The sequence below is a fragment of the Zingiber officinale genome, chromosome 3B, assembly GCF_018446385.1.
Source record: "Zingiber officinale cultivar Zhangliang chromosome 3B, Zo_v1.1, whole genome shotgun sequence".
NCBI lineage: Eukaryota > Viridiplantae > Streptophyta > Magnoliopsida > Zingiberales > Zingiberaceae > Zingiber > Zingiber officinale.
The window spans coordinates 4,306,999-4,317,968 of record NC_055991.1 but is presented as its reverse complement, the minus strand read 5'-3'; the positions used below and the strand labels follow the sequence as shown (position 1 = coordinate 4,317,968).

Sequence of the window (10,970 nt, the reverse complement as noted above, 5' to 3'; positions counted from 1 at the left end):
ACCTTTGCCAATTACACCTTTGAACCTATCAAACCTAGATATGTAAATAAGACCTTTTTTACCCAGTATTGTCAACCAACTATTCAAATGATAGAACACTATCAACTGGATCAATTGGTTTACTGCACCGATACAGTAAACCAGGAGTTATGTGCACAGTTTTATCACAACCTTGAGAGGGTTGATGATAATAGGTACAGCACTAGAGTCTCTGGCGTGGACATTGAGCTTACTCCCACTCTGCTACGCACCACCCTAGGACTTAGGGCTTCTGAGTCTACCTTTCTATGCTACCCCAGTAGGGATCTGCCATTTGGCGATCCTTACTCCCACATTACGTTAGATACTATCTATACGTATTTCCTTGGGGAAGCGAGACCTGCTGACTTGACTGAGGTCAGGTCAGTTACTCTTCGGGTTCAGGACTACGTGATGTATAGGGTCCTGACAGCATGTATTCTGCCGATCTCATCCCGGGATGTCCCGAAGATGAGATCTTCACACGCATTCTTCTTGTACGCCTTGTGTCATCGATTTGATATCGATATTGCCCTGCATATGTTCCAGAACATTATCTGTGCATCTGGGACAGTCACTTCCAAGATAGTCCACATGCCCTATTGTCATATTCTGACACGCTTCTTTTCGACTATAGAGGGTATAGATGTGACCAGAGGAGCAGTCATTCCTCTTACTATATATGATGAGCTAGGATCCCGTAGTTGTAGACTAGCCAGTGCCGATATCACAGCTGATGGAGTTCTAGCATGGATAGGCCGACCACAGCAGGCAGCTGCCCCTATCGCTCCAGCAGCCGAGGATTTACCAGGCGAGGGAGAGGAGTGGGCTGATTTCTTAGCCGAGGATCTTTTCGCAGATCCCTCTCCGTCTGCCAGACCATCCACCTCAGCTGGACCTTCGACCTCTTCCTCACTCTCCGTCGAGGACAGACTTGCTCGACTCGAGGTCGAATCCATCCAGACACGACGGATAGTTCTCTCTATACGATCCGAGATGGCTGCCGGATTTACGTCCCTTCGTGACGAGATACGGCGACTAGGTCAGCCAGCACCTGAGCAGCCCCATGATCCTCCAGCTATTTCTCCGCGAGCAGATGACCCTGCTATTTGATATGATTCTGTTATGCATTGTTCTGTAGATTGTTGTCTCACTTGTTTAGACTTACTGGTAGTAATATGTACTCATTTGCATGCTTATTCAGTTTCACAAAATCTGAGTTTACTTATCACTCATTCAAATTCTAGGAAAAACAGTTTTCAAAACTCCAATTTTGTTAGATTTAAAAAAAAAAAAAAAATTGGATTTAGCTTAGGTTTTCCCCTAGATATCATGTACCTCTAGAATGAAGCCAGAGCATCTCACAAACACCTAGGTCTACCTTGCTTGTGTTTGAAAAACTTAGAATGGCGTGAGATGCATAGGGTACAGCCTGGACTCAGGAATGCTTATGTTTGTGCATCAATATGAGTCTGGGCGTTAAACACATCATAAATATTAATCAAGTCAAGTCTTCCAGCTCTAGTCAAATCTAACTGGACCAAATGGACTTAATTTGACTAACCATGTGAAAGCTACTGCCCTCTAGGCAATCAGCAAGTAGCTAAAGGTTAGACAGTTGGGAAAAGTGTGTTTCAATTTAAGCATGATTATACTTTACGGTTCTAATCAAATTACTTTACCTGATTATTTTAGGGCTCTGATACTTAATCAAATTAAACTTAATAATTTAATTTGACTCATGCTTGGACTGAAAACAAACTCCTACTACTCCCTCTGTCCTAAAAATAAATATTTTGTTAATTTTCTTCAAAATGAGTATTCAAAACTCATTTACAGTTTTTTTTCAAAAACTTGACCATGTAATTGAATATTCAACTATTTTTCAAATCTAGTAAACTAATTATAACATTTTAAAGTGACCTCAAATTTTATAACTTCTAAGCAAAACTTTTTATTGAAAACATTTTATTGAAAATTCAAATACTCATATCTTCAAACTTAGTTAATTTTAAGAATATGTTTACTAGACTTAGTTAGATTTTACTCTAAACTTAGCTATTTGGCAAAATACTTTCTCAATACAAATCATTTCAAAGAAGAATATATAGCTAACTATTTTCAAATTTGGCAAAATCCAAAATTCAAAAAGCTAAGTAGTTTTGCTAAGAAGAAAACTTATCTTTTTCCCTCTCTGAAAATTTTTCCTTCAGAAAAATACAAATCTACTTTCAAACTGGTTTATTTTTTGATATATGGCAAAGGGGGAGAGTAGATTTAAAGTTAATGAAAAAATCAAAGTATTTAAGCAGAGAGTAGGTAAATTAAAGTTAAATTCAAAGTATTTGATAAAAGGAGGGCTTTTATTAAGGGGGAGTCTAATATGTCAAAGTTCAAAGTTTCCAGCTTAACCTCTATTGCATTTGAAGTTCATTTTAAGCTTGGTTAACTTAATGCAGTTATTACATATGTTGTTTTTCTTAACTTTGAATTACGTGTTGCCATAATCAAAAAGGGGGAGATTGTTGGTGCGGGAAGCATCCGACGATCGAACCTAAGTTTTAATAATGGCAAAGGATTTAAAGTTAAGATGCTTTGTTATCTGACAGCTTTTGCTGAGTGTTTCAGGAAAGTCCTAACTGCGGTTAGGCAAGGTAAAACCCTAGGGGGTGGTAACCCTAGGTCATAGGGGGTGGTAACCCTATGCGGAAAGTCTTGGCAGGTCGATGGCTTCAGGCAAAAGTCCTAGGGGGTGGTAACCCTAGGTGGAAAGTCCTGGTGTCGCGAACCAGGTGAAAGTCTGAACTGGCCGGTGAAGCGGATGTTCAGCAGAAAGTCCGGAAGCATCGAGTGCCGAGCAAAAGTCCAGTCGATCTGGAGGATCGTACTAGCGACAGGTAAATCTCTTGAGTGGAGTAGGTGAGGACGCGTTCCCCGTAGAGGGGACCTAGGGTTTCCGGTAGGAAATCCGAAGTCAGACTCGGACAGTCCGGAGACTGTCATAACGTCCTAGTCATACTATTATTTTGTGTTAACGCTGTGTTGCAGGTATTTTTGGATTAATATACTTGCAGGTACCAAAAACACAAAGAAGAACTCGGATGAACAGTGTCCGAGGCGCCTCCATGGGGCTTGGAGGCGCCTCGGGTGCAGGCCAGCGCAGCAGACTGGAGGCGCCTTGAATGGGGTTCAAGGCGCCTTGAACCGGAGGTTGGAGGCGCCTTGGATAGGCTGAAGGCACCTTAGACCAGATAGAGTTCGACCAGGTCCGTGCTGATCCACACGGGTGACTCGGCTCGTTCAAGGCGCCTTGATGAACAGTGTAAGGCGCCTTGAACCCTCTTTATAAGGGGTCTCGACCAGCAGCTTAGAACAACGACGAACAAGCGATCCTTGTGCTGCGTGCTGCTCAATCAACGACCCTGAAGTGCTGTTACGAGTCCACGACGACCAGGAGCTTCGAGATTACGATTCTGTCGTCGGTAAACTTGTTTTTAATTACTGTACTGATTGTAAATCTTGTACTCTTTTTCGTACTTATAAGTGTTGCCCACCGAAAGCGATCAAGGATCGCGGGCCTTCGAGTAGGAGTCGACCTAGGCTCCGAACGAAGTAAAACTATCTGTGTCCTTCTGTGATTGCATTCGTTACTTCCGCTGCGTATATTTACTTTGGTAGTTTTACGTTTCCGATACGATAAAAATAGCCGCGAGCGCTATTCACCCCCCCTCTAGCGCGATCTCGATCCAACACCGGCCACCCAATCTTATACCTAGGCCGGCCCTAGCTTGGTTCCCAAGCTAGCTTGGCCGGCCCCTTATTGGTGGGTATAGGTGGGTATAGTACTCTATAAATAAGAGGCTACGATAGGGACCGAGAGGAGGAATTGGTTTTGGTCTCCCGATAAAATTAAGCATCCCGTGTTCGCCCCGAACACACAACTTAATTTTATCAATAATAATTCATTCCACTAGAGAACTATTATTGAACTACCGCACCAATCCCAAATTACATTTTTGGGCTCCTTCTTATTATGAGTGTGTTAGTCTCCCTGTGTTTAAGATATCGAATGTCCACTAATTAAGTGAGTTACTGACAACTAATTTAATTAATATCTTAGTCCAAGAGTAGTACCACTCAACCTTATCATCATGTCGGACTAAGTCCACCTGCAGGGTTTAACATGACAATCCTTATGAGCTCCTCTTGAGGACATTATCAACCTAGTATCTCTAGGACACAGTTTCCTTCTATAATCAACAACACACACTATAAGTGATATCATTTCCCAACTTATCGGGTTTATTGATTCATTGAACTAAATCTCACCCATTGATAAATTAAAGAAATAAATATCAAATATATGTGCTTGTTATTATATTAGGATTAAGAGCACACACTTCCATAATAACTGAGGTTTTTGTTCCTTTATAAAGTCAGTATAAAAGAAACAACCTCAAATGGTCCTACTCAATACACTCTGAGTGTACTAGTGTAATTATATAGTCAAGATAAACTAATACCTAATTACACTATGACCTTCTAATGGTTTGTTCCTTTTCATTTTGGTCGTGAGCTACTGTTTATAATTTATAAGGTACTGATAACATTATCTTCTGCATGTGACACCACATACTATGTTATCTACAATATAAATTAATTGAACAACTACAACTAAATGTAGACAATTTGACCAAATGTGATTCTTTATTCATAATGAATGTTTACAAAGTTTAGGCTTTCAGTATACACTCCAACAGTCCAGCCGTGTGATCCCACACGGTCGTGTCACCTCGGCCGAGAGGAAGAAGGGCACGACCATGTGGAATCACACGGCCGTGTCACCTTTGGCCGAGAGGAGGAAGGGCATGGCCCTGTGCTTCCACATGACCATGTAGCCTTGGCCGAGAGGAGACAGCCCGAGGCCGTGCGAATCCGCACGACCGTGCCACGGGCCGTGCAGAGGCTCCCCCCTCGCTACCGGAAGAGCTTGTCCTCCATTTTTTTGCTTTCACTTTCCATCCAAACATTCTGCCAAGCTGTCAATTCCTTCATAACCAACTTATGCCAGTATTTTATATAATATGGAGTGAAGAAACAAACTAAAGTTCTACATGTTCCCCAAATTAACAACTCTCGGATCTCTTTCCATTGTTCCGCTACACACACACACCCCCAAACACTGCTCCTGCTGCCTCCTCCTACTCAAGCTTTCCTTTACCTTTATCTGCAGTATAAGGAAATGCAATCTATAAGTAAACGTTTAGTAAGTACCATATACTCACAAAACAATGCATTAAAATGGGAAAACATGCTTTGCAAAACTGCTTGAAGGAACACAAAACAAGCACTCAATAATTACTCATGCTAAAATCCATAATTTGGAAATATGTACATGACATGTATTTTTAAATAGACTCATCATGCAAACATCATCATTTTTAAATAGATTTATCATGAGACGTCAACATAAAACCATGCTTGTATTGAAAACAAGTAATGAAAACCATAGACCTTGCTATACAATAGAGTTCATCAAAACTGCACCTTATAATCTCTAATTCCCAAACTTAAGAATGTTTTCACTTAAATAAACAATGAACTTGGGAAAACTTCATATTACATACTAGTGAAAATAATAATCAACTTACTTTGGGCCCGACATTATACCACTTTGCGTGCATCCTTAATAAGATCTGAGGTAGCTAATCCCGAACCTATTAAGATACTACTAGGCGATCTAGGGGACTAGGGGCGATCTAGGAGTCCACCCATAGATCTTGTGTCAAGTACAATGGCACATCAAAGTAAAATACTTTCTTTAAATATCGCTTTCTTATACTTACACTAGCTTGTCATTTCAACAAACACCTTGTGTGCATTTAATCTCTCACACTTATAGGGAAACACTTTAGGGCACTGGAATATACTTCTTAGCCGCAAACTACATGGGAAGTAATCCAAGACTCTCTAAACATGCTCTTAATCTCAAAAATTGTAGAGGACATCTTACATAACATGTCTTATATCTTCTTTAACATGCATATCTCTTAATCATGCATACAACCATAACAACCCACAACAAGAAGGTTCATACATGCATAATCGAAGCAACTTATACTACAGGTGAGTAGTACTTACATCCTTTCGCTAGATCTTACTATTATAGAGGGTGTAGGGAAGAAAATCCTCTCTTTTGTATGTCTTGATCTCCAAAACACCTTTCACGTGCATACGAACCTTGTGGAATTATCCTCTTAGATCCTCCCCTTGAAGACTTAGAATTTTAGAAACCCTAGTCCTAGATCTTGGCCAAAAACCATAAAGGTGAAGGAGAGGATTTCGGCTAGAGAGGAGAGGAGGAAGAGGGAGATGAAAAGTTAGGTTTTCATCTCATCCTTTCCCTTTTATACCAACACTACAAGAAAATTGAGATTCTACAACACTTAAAAGACAACGTTTTTTTTTTAAAAGCGTTGTCTTTTTTCTTTTAACAACACTTTTAGTGAAAAGCGTTGTCTTTATTTTTTATTTCTGTTTAAAGACAACGTTTTTTTAAATATGCGTTGTCTATTGATATTTTTTTATATCAAAGACAACGCTTTTCAAAAAGCGTTGTGTTTAAGTGTTGTCTATTGCATAATTTTTTTAGTATACATATGTAGACCAAAGCATGATTTTTTACAAGTGCCCACAAAACCCTCCTCCTCCCTCAAACCCACGCGAAGCTCCACGACCTTAGCTCCACCGCCGAAACCCACAGTGATTTTTCCCTCTGCCTAACCCACCGGTGAAACTCATCTCCATGACCCTAGCTCCACCGCCGAAACCCATAGTGAAACCCTAGCTCCTCCCCAAACTCATCTCCATGAAAACTCATCTCCACCGAAACTCATCTCCATGAAAAACCTAGCCTCCAAAACCCACCGCTCGCACCTAACCTCCTCCACCACGTCTCCACACCGGCCGGGACCTAGCCTCCTCTGCCACTCCTTCGTGCCATCAGCGACCTAGCTTCCTTTGCCACTCCTCCACGGCGCCTACGACCTAGCCTCCGCCGCTTAAAAATCTGAGGTGATCTTCCTCTTTTTGATGCCAACTTACACATTGGAATATAGCTGCCCAATTTTGTTGATGGAAAGATAATTCATTTGGATATTACAATTTCTTTTCTTTTCTATTTGAATTTTTGGTCACTCCATCGCATTGAGTTATGCGTGGCAAATAACTTGTGTTGGTAAAATGGAGTTACCTGTCTACCTCATGGATCAACTCACTACGGACGAAATCGTTTTCCATAAGTCCTGTTTCAAGTGCAATAACTGCAAAGGAACCCTCACGGTATCGTCGTTCGCCTCTATCTGTGTTCTCCCTTTTGGAATTTTATGTTGTTATTTGAACTTTACTTTGTTTGTAATCAACTCTTTTCATTGGAAGTAGCGAGTTTAAGTAAGATGTGTTCGTCTGATGCGTTCCAAATAACTTGGAACGTCGAGATTCCTAGTAAATGATCAATGTTGTAGATTTGATATTCGAGCTAGTTCTGCAGAGTAAATAAATATTCTATTTTTGGATCATGATAAAAGTAGAAATTTTGTCTTCGTATCTTGTCACTCATGTTATGCAATCCAATAGTTGACTCCTTTATAAATTTATTGTTAAAAAAAATATAATTTTGTCTATAGTCTTTCTTTGTGTTGGAAACTTAGTAGCACTAAATTGCTTTAGGTAGTATCCTCAACAAAATATATATCAAGATTGAGTAAATCTAGAATGATTCATTGCTTGATAGCATATAGTGAGCAATATTACTATTCAAGTGAGAGCAATATTAATTCTGATAGAATATTGCTAGGTATGATAATTAACCATTGTCAGTTAAATAAGTTAAATCATGTTATGAGAAATTTCAATCATTTTTTGGAAAGAAGTTGGTAATTGCATAAATAATGATTTAGCATTCAGAAGAGTTTTTCTACATCTTTTATTTGTTTCATCTTTTGTTTCTTTAATGGAAGGTGTTTTGTATTGCAAGCCTCACTTTGAACAACTCTTCAAGGAATCTGTTTTAGCTAAAGGTCATTATTTGTTGCCTATATATACGTTCATTATCTTGTTTTAGCTAAAGTAAACAAGATTTTTTAAAGTGATTTTTTAATGAATTATTTGTTGTCGTTAAGTGTTGTGTTTTGTCTATATTTTTATTTTCTTTTAATGCCAATATTCTTAAAAGTAAATAAGATTTCTAATGAACTGTTTTTTTTCTTCAGCACTTACTGAGGGTTGGAGGGTATGTGACATGCATCTTCCTCAGGATTGGAGGGTATGTGACATGCATCTTTTAATGTCAATTTTATTAGTAAATTATCTATGGTAGTTCACATCAATGTTCACTAAATTTTTTTATTGTGCCAAACTCCAAGAAACAAGCACATTTTTTTGGTATTCCTTTCCATTGTCATTAAAAAAGTTTCTTAAATGGATCTCAGTTTCATGGTTGTAACTAAATTGATAACCTCATATGTAACCTTATTAGAATAATGATAGTCCCTACAACATGTCAATGTGGCTCTTATTCTTTCTAAAATCTACAGAGATTCAAAGATATGAGAGAAATACATGGAAGAAGCCGTGATGATAGGCAGAAAAGAGAACAATTACGCCAAGAGAAGGAAATGTCCAAGTTTGCATAAATGTATCCTATATACTTTTGCTTTCTTACACCTCCCTGCACTTTTATTTAATTTTCTTTTCCTGTGTATATATGTGTGTGAACCATAGAACGTCATATCTTATCTACATGTTTATTTACTATTTTGTAGGGCAGATGCACATAGACAACGCCAACAATAGCAACAACAATAACAACATGAAGGTTTTGGGACCTCCTGCGATGTTAGTGCACCCAAGGTTTCTTCAACAGTACTACAACAGGATCAGTGACAAGATATGAAATTTGGCTTTTTTAAGCAAGGCAATGCCAAGGTTGGTTATTTTGGATCCCATCTTGTTAATTGAGGTTTTGTTTTTGTTACTGTTAAGTTTAGGAAACTGTATAATGTAAGCTGTGTTGTTACAACATAGCTTGCCGATCAAATATCAGATACAACAATGCTTGATAATAACCCTTATTATCAAATGATTGAGTTGTCCAAATGTATTTTGCTTGTCATTAGTAGATCATTACACTTTTTATAAGTTGATATAGAACTTCAATCTTGTTACGTTTCACCTATATTTTAGTATATTATTTTTGGTGTACATGACAGTTTGTGGGTGCTTTTTTGTTGTTGTGCTTTGCATACTGTTTATGAGGAATTGGCTTGTGAACCACAACAAATTTCTTACTAATTGTTGTCACCATAGGTCCACTAATGACCCTTGTCAAGTTTTGATTTATCTCATATGTACCTTAATCCAGATTTTTTAATTGTTGTATGGTGTGAACTGTGACCTTTGTTTTTAGTTTTTCTTTTGCATAATAATGATGGTATTATTTTCTGTGGCAGATACACAGTGGTAGGTGTTTTGTCCCAGTCTCAAGCTAGCAATACTTTTTGAGTGTATCTAGTAGAAGTAAGCATGCAGATCGTTCCCTTTGAGACCGGCTAGCTATTTTGTTCTTTTTTTGTTTTAAATTTGAATGTCACTATCTACTTTGAAATAGAATTATTTAGTATTTGAAATCATTAACTGAATTCTACTTTGTAGCTGAATTCTCTTGTAAATATTAATATTTACTTTGTAGCTGAATTCTATTATTTTGGTATGAGTTTGAAATCATTAGCCAAGCTGATTAACTGCTATTATATGTCAAATTTGAATCTGGATATGGTAAAAGAAAAATAATAGCTTTGTAAATATAAAAACAATGATTTTGGAAATAGATTTTTTTTTATTTTAAAAAGACAACACTTTTAAAGCGTTGTAAAAATGTTGTCTTTGTCAAAAACAACAACGCTTTTAAAGCGTTGCAAAAACGTTGTCTTTGAAAAAAATAACAACGTTTTTAAAGCGTTGCAAAAGCGTTGTCTTTGCTATAAATCACAACATTTTTAAAGCGTTGTCATAGAGCGGACTTTTAACAACAGTGCTTTTAACAACGCTTTTTCACCAACAAAGACAACGCTTTTAAAGCGTTGTCTATTAGCTTTTTTCTTGTAGTGCAAGTGAAAGTTGAAGCATCTCTTCACATATATTCTACATATAATGAATGGTTTCCTATTGCTCATGTGATGCTTTACCACCACTTAATGATTACTTAAACTAATTTCAAGTAAGAGGTCTTGGGTTCAATCCTAGCCCAAGGCCATTTATTAATCTATTTTTATTTCTTTTATCTCTTCTTCTACTTCTTTTTGTTGTATTTAAATAGAAGAAATTTATGGGTGTTACATTGAGTTTGCAAGTGTCGACTCTTTTGACTTCAACTCTTGCATTGTTTCCCACATAGATCCACTTGTTGCCAGCTGGTACTCGACGGTACTCAACAAATGTAACTCGTTCCCGAGCTACATGGTTGGTTGCTCCCGAATCTATAATCCACAAAGGATAAGAATCAGCTAACAACACTGAACTAGCAACAAAATGCTCTTGAAAAGAAGACACACTTGGATTTACCTTTTTCGGCTGAGTGCACTCCCGAGCAAAGTGACCCTTCTTGCCGCAATTAAAACAAGTCAACTTGTTTTTAGGTTTCTTTCCAATCGTCTTTACTATCTTCTTGATTGGGCCCTGTCCCACAGCAGCAGCTTCCCACTTCTTTCCCTTCCCTTTCTTGAACCATTTCTTTTTCTTGGATCCATATGATCCAGCAGAACCTACAGCCACATAGGCTTGTCCAGAAATCCTTGCGGATTCAACTCTCTCCGCCTCCAATTCTACATGGCGTGAGATGTCAGTGAAAGTCTTGATACTCTCACTATGAGTTAGGGTCCTCTTCATGGTCTCCC

At 38.3% G+C, this 10,970-nt stretch overlaps 2 long non-coding RNA genes across 2 annotated transcripts; both read left to right on the top strand.

The window, feature by feature from the left end:
- Nucleotides 1–7,237: 7,237 nt before the first annotated feature.
- LOC121968029 lies at nt 7,238–8,951 on the top strand. Its single transcript, XR_006107903.1, has 5 exons — nt 7,238–7,359; nt 8,037–8,096; nt 8,289–8,341; nt 8,615–8,713; nt 8,841–8,951. It is a non-coding gene; the product is annotated as an uncharacterized LOC121968029 (long non-coding RNA).
- On the top strand, nt 8,952–9,790 carry LOC121968028. The gene is made up of 2 exons (XR_006107902.1): nt 8,952–9,003; nt 9,528–9,790. It is a non-coding gene; the product is annotated as an uncharacterized LOC121968028 (long non-coding RNA).
- The last annotated feature ends 1,180 nt before the right edge of the window (nt 9,791–10,970 follow it).